Raw genomic sequence first — 23,185 nt, 5'->3', positions numbered from 1 at the left:
ATTGTCTGGGAAGCTCAATACCTTTTTCAGAAAATGGAAATGGTTGACCCAGAAAGATTAGGTCTCTCCATAAATGAGGGACTGTGGTACCGCCTAGGTAGATGTTTTTTAACAAAGCATCGCCATGCTTACCCTGTGAACGACGCCTCTATTCTAAAATCTCCTTTTCTTCTGAAAAAGAGAGATCTGGAGTCTCTCATTTGCTCCTCTCAGGCTACGCAAAGTGGAGGGTTGCTCCCCCGCATCTGAACCCCGGTGCTATGTCCGAATTGACTACCAGGCAAACAGGACAGTCAAGAGGGGAGAATTAGTAAGTAGAGGATAGTTCCATTGGTTTATGTCACGTGGGGGCGGTTTCGTTTCTGCTATTTCGCCTCCCATGCTAACGCTTGGTAGAAAGTGGTTGTGATTCTTTACCTTCTCCTCCTCCTCCTAGTCCTCCCCTATAGGACATCTTGAGGTCTTTCCCAAGTGGGTGAGACTTTGTGGTCTATATCTTGCGCTAGACTAAGAGCAGGTGGGAGTTTTGAACTGTACTGATAGTGGAACTGTACACCATCTCGGACATATAGTGTGCCACGTGGGTGAACTTATTCGTCCTGAGTCAGCTGTTTGCTCACACTCAAATTTGACGAGATTTCAGGGCTCTGATAGCGATGTTTCCCAATTTCTGATATTCAAAACGCAATAACGAGTAGTTTGAAAATCTTCGCGGAGGCGCAGCGCACCGTTCCTCACCCGCAACGTGCCGCTTTATGCTGCCTCCAGAATCAAGGTGAAAGGATAAGGTGTTACTGCAATATCGTAGGTTGATTAAATGGTATTATCAGCTCCCTGTTCTTAGGTGAATCTTAGTTGTTGTATACTTGGTCACAGTTGATTCCATCTGAATGGAATTGAGCCACACAGTGGATTCATGTAAACAAAGTCAGATTGCGTTGTAAAAGGGATTAGTTCAGTGTAGAATTTGTACGGCTTCCACCCCTATGTATGCTTTGCCAATCAAACCCCATTCTCTTTTGACTTATTTGTCATTTTTGTTAAGATTTAGTTAATTGTAACTATAAAAGGATTAATAAAACTTGTCATTATTTTGTAAACTTAAATACGCCACTGTTCTCGTTCATACTACTTCAACTATTCACTGTTTTATTATATTGCGATGGTATATAGGTACACCAGAAATTTAAGGTTCAATCCTATTAAATTAACTGATTTTAGTATTATTTGAGTTATGAAGCTGACCATAGGCATAGGCAATAAAAGTGCAATGAGTGAATTCACTAATTTATATTTTAAATAGTTGAAGGTGTAGCTCTAAATCTGAAGGTTATTGAGATGATGATACTTTTCATTATGTAAAAATAACATTTAACATCACTCAGACAAATGTTTGTGATTAAAGCAAGCGACGGATTGCAACAAAGTAAAAGAAGAGGAAACAGAAAAAGCTGACCATCGGTACATGGGACGTTCGCAACCAGCTACAATCTAGCAAACTTGAAAATGTACGAAAGGAGATGGAGGAGCACGAATGTGTGACGTGAGATGAGGAAACAGTGAGCTACAAAGTGACGACTACAAATTTTTCTGTTCAGGTGAGGAGAAAAACGGAAGGCAGGAGTAGGTACCTTGGTAACGGAGAAGGTAAAGGGCATGATAATGAAGCAGACTGACGTAGCTGAGATAGAAAGGTCACAAGAATGATGTACCTCTAATACAGATCTGCATCTCAACCACAGTGTCCATAAATTCGAAAGTGCAAGAGCACAATTGAGTCGCTGGTGGAGAGAGATAAGAAAAAGACGTGCATCAGAGTGAATTGGTGAGTGGGAAGTTGTAGGTGGTGAAGGGGAAAAATGGAGATTTGTTTCCAAAGTTTGAGATGGGCAAGAGGAATGGAAGAGGTGGAAGAATGACCATATTTCATAAAGAAAACTCGTTTGTATTCGTTGTTGGAAATCATCTTCTGAAAATGATTAAAGAAGATGGTACACATGGACGTCGAGTATGGGCCAAATCTATTATATACATTCTGGGCAAGCATGAGGAACTCAAAAGTTTATCCAGGTGCGGACATGTAATTCCGACTAGAACCTGACTGTAGCGGTAATGCAGGTCAAGTTAAAGAGAATGTACGTAAAGTGAGAGAGAAATGAAACTGGATGCTCTAAAACAAGGAGAAATAGTAAAACAATGGAGGAGTTTCAGGGACAATTGAAAACAAGAAAAAAAGTCAGAGCATACATGAACGGTGAATCCAGTTCAGGGACATCCTGAAACCAAACATCCTGAAACCAACCACAAAAGAAGCTGTTGCGCCGGTGAAGCGCAAGAGAAGAAGGAACCATGGGTTACGAACTACACGATCTTGAGGTTGGAAAGAAGGAAAAAATGTAAAATCTGCAAACTGAACGAAAAATACAATACAGGAGACTCAACAACGAGCTGAGAAAAATAACTGATCTGGCCAGAGAGAAATGGACGAGAGAAATTGCTCATAAATTGAGACACAGGAGAAAGAGGAGAAGTATCCCGATCAAAGGTCTTGTGATCCCCAAATTGAGATGGAAGAAGCATTTCATGAAGAGGGAAGCGAAGCCTTTATCCTTGGGTCAGTAGTCAATAATGCGTTGGAGGATATGAAAAACAACAAAACTTGTGCTGTAGACGATATTGCAACAGATCTTAAAGAGTAGAAGAGAAACAGTCGAAAAGGAATTGAGCTCTTTTTGTAGTTACACTTATGACAGAAGGGACTGAATGGATGACTATTTTGTATCCATAATATTCCCAATTCGGAAGACGATGAATTCTGAAAAGAGGGAAGAACGCAGGACGATCAGCCAAATGACGTAGGCAGGAAAAGCTCTTAGAGTTCTGAGTAGATCGCTATATGGAAGGCTGGAAAAAGCACTTGAAGAGAAGAAATATGGTCTCAGAAGGGAAAAGATACACGAGATGCCAATGGACACCTAACGACTATTGGTGAAAGATGTGTAGAAAAGAGCAAAGACGTATTCGTGGCCTTCAAAGAACACGGGAAGGCCTTTCACCGAGTGCCGTGTAATACGTTAATGGATATCCTGAAGAGAAAGGGAGTACAGTGGAAGGAGAGAAGACTAACTGATAATCTTTACTTGAATCTGAAGGCAGAGAACGAGACTTCGAAAGATGGCAAGGTGGGGAGAGCGGTCAGACTCTGTTAATGTTCCTCGCCGATCCTATTTAAGACCTCAGATGTCATGGTACTTCTTGCAGAAAATGAAGAGAGAGTGATTCAAATGATAATGATCTGACTGAAACCTTTGTAACATTCGTTACGAAAATAAATAAAAAGGAAACTAAAGGTATGACTATGAGCATAAAAAAAAGTGATGTCTAAACTGGGGCCTGAAGCTACAGAACAGTAATGGTGCTGGCGAAAGAGCTATTTCAAAAGCAGAAAGAAACAAGTGATTTGAGCAGAGAATTAAAATACTAGTGAAGTGGGTGGCCTTTTATGGAGCAGAAATGTTGAGAAAGGAAGACTAGAGGAGAACTTAGTTTGAGAAATCTCGATATGAAGGAGAATGCTTAAGATCAGCAGGACTAAAATTCAGGAATGAGGAGGTACTGAGAAAAACATAAATCGGAGGATGTTACTGACAGTGAAGAAAAGAAAGTACGGGACATAATATGAGTTCTTCAATCCAAAATTTTATTCCTGGGAAGAAAGGGTAGAGCAGAACAAGATACGAGATGACGTCGTTAGATTACTAGGAGGGTACCAAAGAATTAAGAGAAAAGCAGAGGAGTGAGAAGAATGGAGGGCTGCAATTAAGCAAGCAAATCAGGCGTCGTGGAAGGTATTCTTTGAGGAGATAGACGGTACGGCTGTTCAGGCCAGACTTCACAAAATGCACACACTAGGATACCAATTAACCCAGGAGGAACTTTAAGGAAAGAGGATGGGGAGCATACAAGGACAGTACATGAAACACTGGTACTACTCAAGACTCATTTTCCATATTCTCTGACAGACGACATAGACCAGCATGAGATCCCTGTGAGATATTGGTTTTCAGTTATTTGAAGAGACAACTGGGAATCTGCCAGAGAATGTGTTGATCATAGTAAAATCAAATGGGCGATGGAAACATTCCAACGGTTCAAGTCACCTGACCTAGATGGAATTTTTCCAGTGCTCCTGCAACAAGCAGGAGTGAACTTAGCAAGATTCCCGTACAGGTTATTTAGGATTAGCCTAGCATCAGGGATCATTCTTAATGTCTGGAGGGCAGTGAAGGTTGTCTTAATTCGAGAGCAAGGGAGAATTGATCATACCAATGCCAAGGATATGAGACCAATCAGTCTGTCCTCCTTTCTTCTTAAAACAGTAGAAAATCTGGTCAACGTACATAAACCAACATGCAAACCAACCAGGAAAATCGTTTGAAACTTCACACCACCAACTTATTGGGAAGGTTGAGAAAGCACTACACTTTCAGGAAATAGCTCTTTGCATCTCCTTGGACATCGAAAGGACTTTTAGCAACATGACCTTTGAATCCATGGTTAAGCCAGCAGAGATGCATGGTTTGGAGACCACCAGTTGCAGGTGGATTAGAGCCTTGCTTAGTGGTAGAAAGGTAGAAGCCACCATGATGCAAGAAAAAATGGTAATCAACACCGCCAGAGGCTGTCCATAAGAAGGGATCCTGTCCACTCTACTGTGGAACCATTTGGTGAGTGAATTCATTGTAGAATAAAAGTCTAGACAGTACTTTTGCCTGGGATACGCAGACAATCTTGTCATAGTAATACTTGGCAAATTTTCAATTACAGTCAGAGCTATGGCACGAGGAGCATTGAACATTGTGCAAAATTGGTGCAGGAAACAGGATCTAAGGACTGGTCCTAAGAAGACTGCACCATATACGAGGAAGCAGACCCAACATACATATTGGAATCTCAAGCTTCTCACTGAAACTCTACCAGTGAAGGGGATGGTGAAATATCTAGACCTAAACCTGAATGAGAAACTATCGTGGACCCTTATGTAATGAGCACCTGTTCCAAGTCGAAAAGTACTCTAGTGAGTACCAGGGGAGCTTGCGGTAAAAACTGGGGCTAAAGCCCCAAGAGTATGTACTGGATACACACCGTGGTAGTAAGACCTATGATCACTTATCAAGGTACAGTGTGATGAAAAAGGTACAACAACAGGTAGCTGTTAAGGAACTTGCTAAGGTGCAGAAATTGGCCTGCTTAGCCATTATAGGCGGAATTAGCAGCGCACACACTGCTGGGATGGAAACCATGATGGGCATGCCCTCATTACACCTGTGGTTAAAGATGGAGGCAGCAGCTGGAGCATACAGGTTAAAGACTAGCAAAAACTGGAACTCACTGTGGTATCCAGGATCTCAAACTAAAATACTGAGTCAGGTAGACATAGGTATTGTTGGATAAATGCCGGCCGACTGTAGAATAGCTCCCAGCTGCTTCAAGAAGCCTTTCAGTGTGGTAATTGGAAGTGCAGAGCTCTTGGAGAACAAATTTCGACACCACACTGAGGACAGTCTGGTTCACTGACGGTTTGAAAACAGACCGAGGTATTGGGGACGGGTTATACGGGGTGGAGCCAAGGCTGTAGAGGGCAATCTCTCTAGGGAAGATAGCCACTGTTTCAAACAGAAATATCTGCTATCAGGGTGTGCGTGGAGGAGAATTTGTGGAGGAGCTACAGAGGCCGTAGCGTTTCCATTTATTGAGACAGCCAAGCAGCCCTGAAAGCACTGGAAGCCTCTGTAACAAGAGCAGAGGTCGTGACAGAATGCCACAAAGTCCTTGTGGAGCTATGGGAAAGCAATAGGGTAAGCCAGTTTTGAGACCATGGTCAATCTGGGATTAGTGGTAATGAGCAAGTCAGGACAGGGGCGATGACACGATGTATTGGACCGGAACCTGTCCTGACAATCGCCAAGACGATTATTAACCTACGAGACTGGACAAGGAGACAGAATGTAGAATATTGGGCTAAGGTCCTAAAGCAAAAACATGGCAAAGTTGTGATGCCGACGCCATGTTATAAGAGAACAGGAGGGAAATGAAACTTATGGTTGGACTATTGACAAGCTATGGGAATTTCAGAAAACATCTAAATACAATGAGGATAACAGAAGAAGACCACAAATGTAGGATGTGTGGTGTGGGCGAAGAAACCACATATTTGATCTTCTAATGCGAGGTATTGGAGATTAAAAGCCACAGAATATTCGGATCAACAAGACCTGAAGCAATTGCGTCTAGCAAAGCGCTGGTAAAGGATCTCTTTGCACTGTTCAAGGGCATTGATTGGCTTTAGTAGAGGCACAGGGAAAGATACCGCACAATAAAACCTGTTTCGGCGCGGGCAGCAGCGGGCTTGACCGATGTTTTTGCTTCCCTGATAAAATCAAATCAACTATGGCTGCATGCTATAGTTTAAATGACTACGAATGTTACTTATGACTGGCCAACATAGTCAATATGATTTTGTACTGTAACTACTATTGATAGTTTGTCGTTAGTAGAACATATGATCTGTCAGTATCTAGGTGGTAACCCAGAAAATACGAGTGGGAAAGAAATAAATAATGTTCTCAAGGTCAATAGCCGCAACTTCAGTTACTAGACTCTTGTAAACCTTCGTTGGTTGCTTGAACATTAGCGCCCTTCATCAGTTAATAGCTGTTGGAGAACTTTGGGTGAGAAAGATATTTATTTTCTTTTTGTGGTACAGGATGTGCAAAGATAAACTTTCTGGGGGATGTATTAACAGTCTCCCTCAAGATTACTGCATTACAAAATCTCTGAGACACCCATAAAGTCCGCTGTGCAGAACAGGTAATAGGATTGTGGAAAGCGCCAAGGGTTGAGGTCAGTTCCTGCTTGTAATTGTCATTTATTGTAATTTAACAACTCTTTCACGGCTGAAGGCCTCCAACAAGAAATCTTAACAAGATAAATATCCAATCAAGAGAGCAATAAAATAATTTAAAAACTAATCAAAGTGCAATACAAATTCCTGAGGGCCACAATTAATTTCCAAAATTTTAGAATATATTACCATAGACCTTTAAAGGCAGAAGGCCAACAAGAAATCTGAAAAAATCAAGAATTAAATTGAGACAGCAATAAAATAATTTAAAACCCAAACGGCAGCATACGCAACGTGCAACACAAACAACCATAAGCCTAAAATTTAAAATAGCTGATAACAGATAATTAAACACCTGCGACACTCAGAAGGCCTCGAGGGAGATTGGTCTGCCCTCGTTCACTTAGGTGTGACAGGTGGTGAGCCCAACTATACTTGATTCATCGGAACCCAACCAGCGGGCAGCCACGGACCGACTGACAACAACAACTTGCTTCCCGTCAATAAGTACACGAGAACCACAATCGGCAATGTTACAAACATGATAATCCACAATGTACATATTAGCTGTCAAAATTACACACCATGTTAGACAGCGACGACAGGTGGGGAAAGGATGCTGGCTGAAATTGCGTTAGTGGCCAGGGCAGGTAACCAGAACACTAACGGCCACTAGGCAGAAAGTTCCGCTGGTACACTTCAATTTGAACCACGGTAATAGTGAACTCGTTCAAAGGAATACTGCCTGAATTTACGTCAGTGCCCAGGGCAGCTAACCAGAACACTAACGGCCACAAACCAGAAAATTCCACAGGTGCACTCAAATCGTAGTCGACCAAAATAGTTAATTGCATCGCATGGCGGCTAAATCTTAGCAGAAGAACCAGTCTTGCTCACCGGAAAATCTCTCCAACAGCAATCCACCGAAGCGAACCACACAACATGAATAGACGTGGCTTGGGTAGTTGAAACCACTACTCAACCTTGATGTCCTGAGTCGGCGAACCACGAAGCTCGTAGCGATCGGACAGTTCCACACACACTCCGACACTGTGCAGGGACTACCAGCGGCCCCAGCCGACTACACCGTGCGGGAACTTCTCTCGTCCGCAACAACCGACCGACTCCCTCCAGCCCCCTTGCCGGAGACTATATGCACCAAACCAAAGATGGTACACGCCTCAAATATCGATATACATCACTGCTGCCACACGCAGAAGGAAGAAGAACCACAACGTAACCACGACAAGGGCGGGAATTCAAACACAGATAGACAGCGAAGTTCACGAAAACGCATAGTTGGGAGAGAGATCCGCTCAGTCTCTAATAACGATTGCACAGCATAATAATCAAAAAGATAGGCCCTGCACAGCAGCTGAAATGGTTCTATATTGGAAGAGTTGGTACAGTAAGTCAGGCTAACAGATGACTTTTTTCTAGACAGATAGGGAAAGAGTAGGTAAAAGAGAGAAATAGAAAGGGGAGAAAGAGAGATAGAGAGATACGAAACAATGGAGAAGAGTAAATGTACCAGGAAATGCCAACCACTCCTGGAAATATGATTTAACGTATTAAAGTACAGAAATACTGATGCTGACTACCTTTTCTACACTTTGTTTACAAGAGGAACTAACGGTTCTGTCGAAGTCGTCTCTTCGAACATATCATGGATTAAATACATTTTGGACGCTTCTTGCAGGTCTTAAAAGCAATGCAGTTTCGTAAAATAAAGTTTTAAACTCCACCAAGAACACCAGATGTGGCAGACAACACCATACCAAAAACAGAAGTACCCTAGCCCACAGGAGGCCCAAACCAGTCTTTAAAGGAATACGTAAAATTTTGCAATGAATGCTTATTAATTTTTTCTCGTACAACATGAACGTACAGTTAAAAAGGGAGGTCCTCTTCTTTCTTTTATCACTGGAGTTTCCCTCTGTTTCTCCGACAGCGGTTAGGTATATGAGTATGTGGATAATCTCTCTTTTAGGTGCTATGATTCGTCCGATTTTAGCCTGTGCGGTTCACTGTTCGCGATATTTTTGATGTCCCAACTTAAATATTTCCTTGTCTAAAAGTGTACATTACACTGATCAGCCAGAACATGACCACCTACCTATCAGCAGGTATGTTTATCTCTGGAATGATAAAAGCGGCGTCGTGAAATGGCATGACAGTAATGATGCCTTAGTAGGTCGCTGAAGGGAGCTGGCACCACATCTGCATACACAGGTCACCCAGTTCCCGTAAATTTCGTGGAGGGGGCCGATGAGCTCTGACAGCCCATTCAGTCGCACCCCAGACGTGTTGTATCGGGTTCAGATCTGGTGAGTTGGAGGACCAGCACATCAATTAGGCTCACCTTCACTCAAATGACTCCATCAAACTCCTCTCCTTGCGACATGAAGCATTATGTTGTTGAAAAATGCCGCTACCTTCGGGAAATGTGATCATCTTGAAGGGGTGTTCATGGTCTGCAACCAGTGTATGATATTCCTTGGCTGTCATGGTGCCTTCCACCGAACTGCACTGGACCCATGGATGCCCATGTAAGAGTTATCGAGAGCATAAAGAAACCGCCTTCAGTTTGTCGCCTACCTGCAGTGCAAGTGTCAAGGAGTTGTTCCCCTGAAAGACGACGGATTCGCGTCCTCCCATCAGCATGATGAAGAAGGTATGAGGATTCATCAGACCATGCAACGCTATGTCACTGCAGCAACATACAGTGCCAATGGTCACATGCCTATTTCATCGTAGCTGCCGATGTTGTGCTGCTAACATTTGCACATGCATGTTTCGTCGAAAGGAGTGTTTGGTCCACCGTGTGTTCAGACACACTTGTACTCTTCCCAGCATTAACGTCTGATGTTAGTTCCACCACGTTCGCCACCTGTCCTTTTTTACCAGTCTCTCCAGCTTATGAGATCAGATATCTGTAATGAGAGGTGACTGCCCAATCCGATGACATCTGAGTGTGGTTTCGCCACGTGTTGAAGACACTCACCATGCCACTCCTCAAACACCCAGAAATTCGTGCAGTTTTCTAAATGCTCTTCTGAACCTCTGGGAAATCACAATCTCTATCAGACTCAGAAGGATCGCGTGCCCTCCCCATTCTACACAGAGACAGCATGCTCACTGATACTGCATGCACTGTGCGTATGTTTGACCATCAGCTATTCCTCGCCAGGTGACGCTGCTATCTCCTGGACGAAGTTATATCGATAGTAGACCAGTGATCATTATGTTGTGGCTGAGCATTGTACAGGGTGATTCAAAAAGAATACCACAACTTTAAAAATGTTTATTTAATGAAAGAAACATAATATAACCTTCTGTTATACATCATTACAAAGAGTATTTAAAAAGGTTTTTTTTTCACTCAAAAACAAGTTCAGAGATGTTCAATATGGCCCCCTCCAGACACACGAGCAATATCAACCCGATACTCCAACTCGTTCCACACTCTCTGTAGCATATCAGGCGTAACAGTTTGGATAGCTGCTGTTATTTCTCGTTTCAAATCATCAATGGTGGCTGGGAGAGGTGGCCGAAACACCATATCCTTAACATACCCCCATAAGAAAAAATCGCAGGGGGTAAGATCAGGGCTTCTTGGAGGCCAGTGATGAAGTGCTCTGTCACGGGCTGCCTGACGGCCGATCCATCGCCTCGGGTAGTTGACGTTCAGGTTTCATAACTAACCTTTTTCGTAGGACTCTCCATACAGTTGATTGTGGAATTTGCAGCTCTCTGCTAGCTCTGCGAGTCGATTTTCCTGGGCTGCGAACAAATGCTTGCTGGATGCGTGCTACATTTTCATCACTCGTTCTCGGCTGTCCAGAACTTTTCCCTTTGCACAAACACCCATTCTCTGTAAACTGTTTATACCAATGTTTAATACACCACCTATCAGGAGGTTTAACACCATACTTCGTTCGAAATGCACGCTGAACAACTGTCGTCGATTCACTTCTGCCGTACTCAATAACACAAAAAGCTTTCTGTTGAGCGGTCGCCATCTTAGCATCAACTGACGCTGACGCCTAGTCAACAGCGCCTCAAGCGAACAAATGTACAACTAAATGAAACTTTATAGCTCCCTTAATTCGCCGACAGATAGTGCTTAGCTCTGCCTTTTGTCGTTGCAGAGTTTTAAATTCCTAAAGTTGTGGTATTCTTTTTGAATCACCCTGTATTATGAGCTACAATATTCAGAATGGAAGCTACAGAAAAAGGCCTTTATTGTGAGTGGATTCTTAGTTAGAATCGAACGGAAGAAAAAAAAATCTAGGTCATCACTGTAGGATCCTGAATAATATTAGTTGCTTGTCTCGTGGCATCTAAATACAGGGAAATTACCAAATATCTTTTTTAAGTCCCCATGGTGTGTGTATGTGTGGTTGCCTAATATTGTCTCTGCAACGGAATTCTCAGACATACAAATGATTAAAACAACCCTGACATTCACAATCTAAATCTAGGGATTTCCATACAGCGAAGTGTGGATGCATTTCGCTGTCCGCAAACTACAAGAGCTGAAATTAGGTCAGTACAGGAGTCATGATTTCTATTCGCCCACTAGCCAGGAACAGAAATTCGATTCAAGTATTCTTCCATAAAGAAGCACTTCAATGTGCGTCGGACTCTATAGAGAGGTAAAGAATCGTCACTCGGGTAAACAAAATAACAACTTCGTTCACAGAGAGAACACTTCATGCGCTCTGAAATCAACAAACGGTTCAAATGGCTCTGAGCACTACGGGACTTAACATCTGAGGTCATCAGTCCCCTAGTGTTCAGAACTACTTAAACCTAACTAACCTAAGGACAGCACACATATCCATGCCCGAGGCAGGATTCGAACCTGCGACCGTAGTGTTCACCCAGTTCCAGTCTGAAGTGCCTAGAGCGGCTCGGCCACACCAGCCGGCTGAAATAAACACATCTCAAAATCTAACCACCAGATTCTTCGCTGTGGGTCCACCAGTGAAGTCTGTAGGGTCGATCCCCAGAGAGAAGTCTCATCTATCAACCCCTGCAATGACGTGTGTCTCCACGCCATATGCCCACTCTCCCCTAGACACTACGTTTGCACTCAGGCGACTAATTCCAGTGGCCGTTACAGAAGTTTGATCTCTCCCTACAGGGGACGTGAATCTGCCAGCAAAACCCCTCGAGCTCTTAGTCCTTTGAGAAGGTTTCCAGGATGTTTCCGCTTCCCTTCCTACATCCTTAACACTCCGCCAATGAAATACGCATTTCTACTTTTTGATGGGAAGATTTCTCGGAGGTCAGCTCGTGATCGTCGTTAGTACCCGCCTTGCATTCCTTCGCACTAAAGAGATGACGTTTCTCCTTTTTCCGTTCCTCATACTCTTCTACCAGGCACGCTATTATAAAATGTTTTCTCATCCCAGCATAGTTTTATCTCCCATACACAATGTCTGTGCTACGGGGTTTCTGCGGGCTCCACAATTTTAAATCGCCGCCCCCTCACTCTGCCCTCTCTCTCTCTCAGAGTAGTAAAAATCAGTCCCTGCAGAACAAGACAACTCTCTCTCCAGCCCCTCTTTAGGGGATAGTGGATTCTGAGGAACTAGTTGCCCATGTCGCCCTTTTTTCTCATCGCTCAGCTGTAGTTAATTCCCAGACATGAAGCACTATAGAAATTGTTAAGGTATCAAATAGATTATATAATGGTAAGACAGAGATTTAGGAACCAGATTTTAAATTGTAAAACATGTCCAGGGGCAGATGTGGATTCTGACCACAATCTATTGGTTATGAACTGCAGATTGAAACTGAAGAAACTGCAAAAAGGTGGGAATTTAAGGAGATGGGACCTGGATAAACTGAAAGAACCAGAGGTTGTAGAGAGTTTCAGGGAGAGCATAAGGGAACAATTGACAGGAATGGGGGAAAGAAATACAGTAGAAGAAGAATGGGTAGCTCTGAGGGATGAAGTAGTGAAAGCAGCAGACGATCAGGTAGGTACAAAGACGAGGGCTAATAGAAATCCTTGGGTAACAGAAGAAAATTGAATTTAATTGATGAAAGGAGAAAATATAAAAATGCAGTAAATGAAGCAGGCAAAAAAGAATACAAACGTCTCAAAAATGAGATCGACAGGAAGTGGAAAATGGCTAAGCAGGGATGGCTAGAGGACAAATGTAAGGATGTAGAGGCTTGTCTCACTAGGGGTAAGATAGATACTGCCTACAGGAAAATTAAAGAGACCTTTGGAGAAAAGAGAACCACTTGTATGAATATCAAGAGCTCAGATGGGAACCCAGTTCTAAGCAAAGAAGGGAAGGCAGAAAAGTGGAAGGAGTATATAGAGGGTTTATACAAGGGCGATGTACTTGAGGACAATATTATGGAAATGGAAGAGGATGTAGATGAAGATGAAATGGGAGATAAGATACTGCGTGAAGAGTTTGACAGATAACTGAAAGACCTGAGTCGAAACAAGGCCCCGGGAGTAGACAACATTCCATTAGAACTACTGATGGCCTTGGGAGAGCCAGTCATGACAAAACTCTACCATCTGGTGAGCAAGATGTATGAGACAGGCGAAATACCCTCAGACTTCAAGAAGAATATAATAATCCCAATACCAAAGAAAGCAGGTGTTCACAGATGTGAAAATAACCGAACTATCAGTTTAATAAGCCACAGCTGCAAAATACTAAAGCGAATTCTTTACAGACGAATGGAAAAACTGGTAGAAGCGGACCTCGGGGAAGATCAGTTTGGATACCGTAGAAATGTTGGAACACGTGAGGCAATACTAACCTTACGACTTATCTTAGAAGAAAGATTAAGAAAAGGCAAACCTACGTTTCTAGCATTTGTAGACTAAGAGAAAGCTTTTGACAACGTTAACTGGAATACTCTCTTTCAAATTCTGAAGGTGGCAGGGGTAAAATACAAGGAGCGAAAGGCTATTTACAATTTGTACAGAAACCAGATGGCAGTTATAAGAGTCGAGCGGCATGAAAGGGAAGCAGTTGTTGGGAAAGGAGTGAGACAGGGTTGTAGCCTCTCCCCGATGTTATTCAATCTGTATATTGAGCAAGCAGTAAAGGAAACAAAAGAAAAATTCGGAGTAGGTATTAAAATTCATGGAGAAGTAGTAAAAACTTTGAGGTTCGCCGATGACATTGTAATTCTGTCAGAGACAGCAAAGGACTTGGAGGAGCAGTTGAACGGAATGGACAGTGACTTGAAAGGAGGATATAAGATGAACATCAACAAAAGCAAAACGAGGATAATGGAATGTAGTCAAATTAAATCGGGTGATGCTGAGGGAATTAGATTAGGAAATGAAACACTTAAAGTAGTAAAGGAGTTTTGCTATTTTGGGAGTAAAATAACTGATGATGGTCGAAGTAGAGAGGATATAAAATGTAGACTGGCAATGGGAAGGAAAGCGTTTCTGAAGAAGAGAAATTTGTTAACATCGAGTATAGATTTAAGTGTCAGGAAGTCGTTTCTGAAAGTATTTGTATGGAGTGTAGCCATGTATGGAAGTGAAACATGGACGATAACCAGTTTGGACAAGAAGAGAATAGAAGCTTTCGAAATGTGGTGCTACAGAAGAATGTTGAAGATAAGGTGGGTAGATCACGTAACTAATGAGGAGGTATTGAATAGGATTGGGAAGAAGAGAAGTTTGTGGCACAACTTGACTGGAAGAAGGGATCGGTTGGTTGGACATCTTTTGAGGCATCAAGGGATAACAAATTTAGCATTGGAGGGCAGCGTGGAGGGTAAAAATCGTAGAGGGAGACCAAGAGATGAATACACTAAGCAGATTCAGAAGGATGTAGGTTGCAGTAGGTACTGGGAGATGAAGAAGCTTGTACAGGAAAGAGTAGCATGGAGAGCTGCATCAAACCAGTCTCAGGACTGAAGACCACAACAACAACAACAACAGCCAGTATCAGCCAAAGCTGCAATTTTGCATCGTAAACAGTCGTCAAATATGAATAAAAATTGAAAAGAAATCACAGTATATTGAATATGTGATCCTAAAATGTAGCCGCCTTACATTCTTTTCTCGACAGATATAGAAACTTCGCTCGCTGGGAAATGTCAGCGGGTACCAGTGCGATTTCCCTTTTTACGTCGTTTGATGACGTCGCGGACCCAATTGGGAGCAATATTTTGCACAGAGACTGTGTGGACGTGTTTTGAGTGGGCGAACAACAGCAAAGAGCCGGGACTCGTTATAACTTGGGCAGCGAGTTTGCGACGAGCCTTTTCAGTGCGCCCGGAGCCGCCAGACGCCAGCCGGCGCCTTAATCGGACTCTGGGCGCGCCGCCTTCCAGACTCAATTACCAAGCGCCGGGGGGCGGCGGGTGTGCTCTTTACAATTTCCGCCTTCGCAGGTATCGCATTGTCAAGAGGATCACGCCGTCGAAAACGGGGACCTGCGCTTTGCATGCTGCAGCTGAAAAGAATACGGGAATACTGTCGTCGCAGCGCACTGTCACGGAACGAAAACACAACTGCAGTACTCAGCAAATCTGATGTTGAGGAGACAGCCAGTGGCAAGCGAACAGTGTGACAAATGGCTTGCCATTAACTCGTGAGGATGAGAAATGCCAAAAGGCATTTAATTAAGAAAACTGAGGCACTTAGAGCGTCTTTTTTATTTGCAAATTTCTAAAAATACCTTCTTGCACAGCAGGTTTCATTGTATGCGAGGGTGGACAATTCTATTTTCTGTGATAAATAGTTTTCTGCAGACTGTAAGCTTCCACACGCATCTCACTATGTTTCGTACAATATTTGCTTTAGGGCAATCGGAAATTCATGCAGTCGGGGGTGAAGAACTCAAATGGTTCAAATGGTTCTGGGCACTATGGGACTTAACTTCTTAGGTCATCAGCCCCCTAGAACTTAGAACTACTTAAACCTAACTAACCTAAGGACATTACACACATCCATACCCGAGGCAGGATTCGAACCTGCGACCGTAGCGGTCGCGCGGTTCCAGACTGTAGCGCCTAGAACCGCACGGCCACAACAGCCGGCCGGTGAAGAACTCACGTACAGTTAAACAACGGAAGGCTGAGAGCTGTAACCGTGGGTCTACTACCAACCACGTATCTGTTCCAGTCTTTCGATACAAAAGAAAGGAATACTTTATTTGTTTATTACAGCAGAAGTATAAAAGATAGAACTACAGTGAGCATGTCGCTGCCTAGAGGAACGTTCGAGGTGTCTGCACAACTGCGGTGTTGTTTGTTTGCAGCAACATAGCGACTACACCACAAGTGATATCATTTTTATATTGGAATTTGAGCGTCTTGTTTGTTGTTTTTCGCCTCCTAGGTCACCCGGTGTCACACCTAGCGATTTTCTCTGTGGGGGCACATAATATCACCTCTGGCAGCTGCTGTCCCAAATCTTCGAAATCGAATTGTTGAAGCTGTTGATTCAATAAACAGGGACCTGTTCATTCGTGTGTTGAATGAAATGGACTACCGGTTCGATGTTTGTCGAGCAACGCACGGTCTTGATGAGAGTGTGGCACAGTGTTTGTGCGAACATAAAACGATGAATCTTCCTCTATCAAGTGACATGAGCATTGTGTTTCTATCGTTCACGTCTTGCCTGTAATAAACAACTGAAATCTGTTCTTTCTTTTTGAATCAGGGTATAATCTGAAGTGCCGGCCGGTGTGGCCGAGCGGTTCTAGGCGCTTCAGTCTGGAACCGCGCGACCGCTACGGTCGCAGGTTCGAATCCTGCCTCGGGCGTGGGTGTGTGTGATGTCCTTAGGTTAGTTAGGTTTAAGTAGTTCTAAGCTCTAGGGGACTGATGACCTCAGATATTAAATCCCATAGTGCTCAGAGCCATTTTCTATAATCTGAAGTAGGTTTGTTGCACCTACATAAACTGCACTATGCATATGGTTTAAATACAGCGATTTTAACCATATGATGCTTCCTGCAGAGAAGTTGTCTATAAGTAGTTCTCAACGCCATAAACCTTTAGCGAAATGCAGAGGACTTGCAGAGGGTCGATGATTGGTATCGGAACTGGCAGTTGACCCTAAACGTAAATAAATGTAATATATTTCGAGTAAATTTTCAGAGGGGTCCGTTACTGTTCTATGGCACTATTGCAGAAAAACCACTACAAACAGTAAGTACCGCAAAATACGTGGGAGTAACCACACAGAATGACTTAAAGTGGAATGATCACATAAAACAAAATTGTTGGAAAAGTAGTGCCAAAATGAGATGCATTGAAAGAATCTCAACGAAATATACTTAATTCACGAAAGAAGCGTCTTACAAAAAATGTTTCGATCAAGTCCTTTGTTCATCAGCCTGAAAGCCTTGTCAAGGTCCAACGGAATGCGGCGGGTTTCGTCACTGGATCGTTTAATCTGAGAGAGAACGTTGTGGGGATACTCAACAAACTCCAGTAGCAGTCCCTACAAAAGTGACGTTGTGTATCACGGAGTTGGGAAACATTAAATCGTCCCACATTTGTCTCGCGAAATGATCACGACGAAACGATCAGAGATATTAGAGCTCGGTTTACTGACAGTCATTCTTCCCAAACAGCATCCGCAAATGGAACAGAGAAGAGGGACAAAGGAAGTCGTAACAAACGTACCCTCTGCCACACACACTGTAAAATGACTTACAGAGTACACAGGTGGGTGTAGTTTAGATGGAACTCCTACATAACTACTACTTTCCATTGTGATGTACTTGCGATTGTTAACCTTATAACATCCGAGCCTCTTCGGCTTGAATGAAACCCAGTTAACAAGTTCTTATTCGTATTCTTTGTTGTGAATTCCTAATTAATACTATTCCTTTCCTTTCATTGCATTTCCCCAACTTTCCCATCGTCGAGATGTATATCACTGTAATAGTCACTCGTATTCAACATCATCTTTATCATACTCAGATTCTGCCCATGTCCAGACAAGATGTGCCCCGACGGCGCATTGGACAACCACAAGAGTACTCGATAACTCACGCGCGCATACGCTGTAGTAGAACTTGCATCCTCTACACTGCCAAGCCCAATCAATGTCTCCCAAGGAGCTTGCTTTTTCACAAATAAGGTATGATTACAAACCATACGTTATTATTTCCTAAGCTAACGTTCATTGAATTCAATGAAACTGGTCCTGCGAGATTCAAAAATTCTTAATTCCTAGATTAAATAAACTTAGCTCCAATTCTGATTTTTGCAGCAAACGTAATATTTTCATTCGACGAACATTTCTCCGTCTCAGACCATTTTGTAAGGTGCGAGTTATCAAAAGTCACAATGAACCACTTATATCGGTAAGAGCATATGCAGCAGTATTTCGATAGCTACAGTGTCAACATATACCGTCGTTATGGCTGGGAATGTGCGGATGTATTGATCCAGTCCAGTGCCATTTGTGTTAACTAGTCTAGGTAGGAAGTACTTCAACTCACTATGCATACAGCCAAATAACATTGTTCAGTAGGAGGTGAACAATTTGAGTCTTTTTCCAAATGGAGTTCACGAAAAGAAACCATCCCCTACGTTCAAGAGAAATTAGTTTTTTTTTCTTTTTCTTTGCCAGTCCTGTATTTTGAATGCCGACTAGTCTCTGGCGTTTAATAGTGGATCTTGTAACGGAACATATTAAAGGCTTTACTTTCCCGAAGTATGCGATACCCTCCAAATTCAACCAGTTTAATGAGTATTTATGATTATAGAAAAGTTATTGTGTATGTTAACAATGATTGCACAACATGTCTCCATAAACAGTCAACCCATTAAATTATACTGAATAACTGACCCACACAAAAGTTTATATCACTTGATCACTGATACAGCAAATGTCATCATGAAAAACACTAAGTTTATCTTAAATAATTAATATGAAGTACGAAAAATAGTGGCCAACTTAGGTATTTTGGATCTCCTTAAATAAAAATCACCCAGTGAAACCTATTTGTTCACTAGGAGCGTTTTCACTCAGTATTCACGTAATCAATCCTATTTTAGACGAAAACCAAAGTAATTCTTAATAATTCATGTTACTTACTTATTTATGCAAATTAGAGAAGTCCATTGACAAACTTCTAAAAAACAGCCTTTTTGTAACAAAGAATTATTCTGTCAAGTCAACAAATCTGTCTGTCATTTTAATAACATGTTAAATTATGTCACTCGATGCAAATTAATAACTTTTCTGCACAAATTATGATAACAGATGTACATGTGACTTATAAACTATATCTCTTTTTAGTAGTTCTTTGACAATGTTATAAATACAGGCAGTCGGAGGCAGTCGGGGGCAGTCGGAATGTCACTTTGGTGAAGTGTGTTTCTGTGTTATTGTTTGGCAAAACAAGGCAAAGAACATGTAAAGGAAGTACTACTTTGTGTTGTGTTATGGTCTTTGGTGGACAGTGGAATTAATATGGCCACTAAAGTAATCAATATTTGATGTTTACATACGTGTTGGTTTCGCTCGTTCTTTATCATCAAAAGCACATGAAAAACACGGGACCTCATGTTTTTTAACCCTAGACAACCAGATTTAGAGCCAGCATCAGCATCGAGACACAGCAGCGATCCAGCAAGCAGCAGCGATTACTACAATACAATACATTGTAATGGCGCCAACCTAACATCAAGTGCTAACAAGCTCCGTAAATTGGAGTGAAATAGTGCGATTACAGCAATTAGCGATATCAACGACTTAGGCGGACCATTACAAAAGTGGGGGCTCGTCCGGGATCTTTAAGTGCATCGATGATAGTAGTGCAGCGATAAATTTCTTAAGTGCTTAGCATTCCAAAAAAAAAAAAGTTTATTTGTGCAGTGTGTCAACAGTGAAAATATGTCAAAAATAAATAAATAAATTGTGTTTGTGCGACTACGAAAAACTATCATCACACCGCTCGGAAGATTAACGTCTGGATTATGTCAATGGATTTCATCAATCAAGACTTCAGCTTCAATAAAACCGAATATAAGTGAAGAAAGCCAACAAGAACACCGACCACGACATCATAGCATAGACATAAAGCAAGGTATTTTGTTGTTGTTGTCATTTAAAATAATTAATTGTTAACATGTCTCTACCTGAGAGGGGTGAGATCGTAGGAAATGTAAAAATTGAACCAGGGGATGGTGAACAATTAAACTTAACAGAGTGGCTAGCAGAGTTTGCAACTCAAATAAGCTCGCAACTTAAACAATCGAGTGAACAAGTAAGTTTGAAACTTAAGGAAAACACAGATAGACTGGATAAGTTAAGTTTGAATTTTGATCTATTAAATACTCATCTCAATGAGAAGTGTGAGGAAATTAAAACTACCCTCAGTAAGGACACTAGAGAACAGTTGATACACTTCAGAAAAGAATTTCAAGTTAAAGTTGAAAGTTTAAATGAAAATATACAAGCTAACACAGACAGCATTGCTGTCATCTACAACAGAGTAGATGCTGAAGCTAAAAGATTAGATCAAAGAATAGACAAAACATCAGAAGATCTTAAACAAGAATACAACCTGTACACCACTAATGTAGATACAAAAGTAGAAAATATGCACACTAAATATTCACAATTGGAAGATGCATTGATGTCCAAACAAACGATATACAATCAAAATACAATGTATGGGCACATCCAAGTGAAATGCTTTCCTGGTGAAAATCTGCACCCTATTGACTTTATTCACCAATGTAAGGATATGTTTGTTGTAGGAATGTCAGATAACCTAAAAATTAAGTTAGTAAAACGGTTTCTAGAAGGGGAGGCCCTATCCTGGGCAAATGAGAATAATGATTCTTGGAATACTTTTGAAGAGTTTGAAGCTAAATTTATTTGCAAATTTTGGTCACAATCCATACAAGCCAGATTAAAGTCAGAATTTCTAAATGGACCAGTGTATAGAGGGAAAGTAGGGGGAATGCAAAAATTTTGCAGAGATCAACTGAAAAAACTTGCTCATTTAAATAACTCTTTTGATATTATGACACAAATTGATGTTTTAAAAAGAAGATTACCAGAGAGACTGCAGTGGGAATTGGTCCATGGACCAGACGATTCAATGGAAGAGTTCCTGAAATTTGTAGATAGATTAGATAGGGCCTTGGAAAGAGAAAGTAACCAAAGTTTTGGCTCTGGCAACAACCAGTATGGGGGGTGGAACAGGAATGTAAATAGAGATTATTATTGGAGGAGAGACCTTGAAAATTCTGGAAATAATGCTCCAAATAGGGGAGATAGGAGATATGAAAATGATTTCAGAAACAATACGCAGGAGGGAGGATGGAGGAGAGATAACAGGAATGATAGAAATAGGTATTGGGGAAGAGAACAAGATAGAAGGGGGTTTGTTGAAACTAGTGAACAAAACGACAGCTACAAACGGACGGACCAAGGAAACCAGCCGGGAAACGGTGGACAGTCCCACTAGATGTCCGTAGTTTTGGGGCTAGACAATATTATGACAGGACAACACATAACCGAAACTGGAAAAGGAGAGGATACAATGTAAAGAGTAATTACCATGAAAATACTGAAGTTGTTAGAATGAATAAATTAGAATTTAATAAAAGGTTTTGGGATACTATGAGTAAAAGTGATACAGTTAATAAAAACTGTGTTCAAGCACAGGTAGTTAGTGAAAGTGCAGAAGTTGAAGGTATTGCAGAGTTCCATAGTTGGGCTGAAAAATATACTCGTGTTAATAACAAGTCAGACACACCACAAGTAGAATCTATTTTGGGGGGTTTATTTGATAAGAAGGGGGATGACGAAGTGTTTAATGGAGCCAAAGACTCAATTGCTGAGATTCAGATACATAGGGGGGAAACTGCAGATGGGGTTGTTGTTGAGGAGGAGGAAGAAGTAATAGAGGGACATTTAAATAATGATCCTAAATCAAGTGATGTTATTGATGAGAGTGTGGAGGAAGAAATAAAAGTATTTGTAGAATTGAAAAGTGATGTGGTAAAGGTAAGTGATGTGACAAACATGGGTAATAATGAGGTTAATTTAAGTGAAATGAAGACTAGGGAATGTGTATCTGAGGACAAGCTATTGCCTATTGGGAACTATGAAACGCTAATCTATGAGAATGGTAATAATAATAATATTAAAGAAAATATAAACGGATGGAATGTAAATGTGTGTTTTCAAGAAAAAGGAGAAAAGTTTTTAGAAGTTTTGTGGAACAACTATGGAAACTGTATAAACAAAGATGCCTTTTGGAAAGAATTAGCAAAGGTAAGTGCAACCTTGTATCCTACATGGTGGACAAGAATCTGTAGTGGACTTTATAAAAAATGGGGTGAAAACAGTAGTTTGTTGAGTGGCAACACAGTGTTAAGAGGAACAGATAAAAACAAAGGTTTATATTTAAATGTCAATGCTTTGCAAACAGAGAGGGATGTGTCTAAATGTAGGAAAGAGACATTAGACTTAGGAACTAAAGAAATTGAAAATGATCTATTGTTTGAAAATACTGAAATAGACAAAGATGTTGAGCTAGGTTATCCATATGTTAAAGTAAACATTGACATTTGTCCATTTGAAATAAAAGAAAGCCCACATCCTAATGCGTGTAGACTTATCTTTCCCAGATCAAGAAGGTTATTTGGATTAAGAAACATCACTGAATTGAAACCATATAAACATGATTAAGCACATTTCCCTGTTTGAATACAGTTACTTACCCAGTTTCCATAAAGCATGTTATCAGCGAAGTTTTTACTGGGTGTGTCCAATAGCAACTACCACTCATGCCACAGACCCTGGAAAAGTTCCAGATCTCTGAGAGAATGATTTTATATTTTTATTGTCACTATTGAATATTAAATATTGAGACATCTTCTTTACTTGCAATGGGCATGAAGGTGACAAACATTTATTACTTTCTTTTTGTATTGTTGAATATGGGACATACTTGCACCAAATATAAAAGACAATGAAAAAATTGTTGTGCAAGACCCATCATTTTGTTACTATTGTTTTCTTAGGCATAAGATTAGTGTACAATTTTCTACAGCTAATCAGATGTTCACCAAGTTTGATGTTCGTGTTATGTTGTGACCAAATTGAAGTGTGCAATTTTGGTATTAATATGTTCTTGTACTATCTTGACTATGTGTCTCAATGGGAGACAAGTTTTTTAAATATTTTCTTTTTTTAAAATGCATATTATATTCATACATGTGACTACTCTAGTGTTTCAATGTGACTCAATGAGAACTGACTTTGAAATAATTTACATATATTTTTTATAT

Source organism: Schistocerca nitens, chromosome 1 (genome assembly GCF_023898315.1).
Source record: "Schistocerca nitens isolate TAMUIC-IGC-003100 chromosome 1, iqSchNite1.1, whole genome shotgun sequence".
Lineage (NCBI taxonomy): Eukaryota > Metazoa > Arthropoda > Insecta > Orthoptera > Acrididae > Schistocerca > Schistocerca nitens.
The sequence above is the reverse complement of the archived record's forward strand: the minus strand, read 5'-3'. Positions refer to the sequence as shown.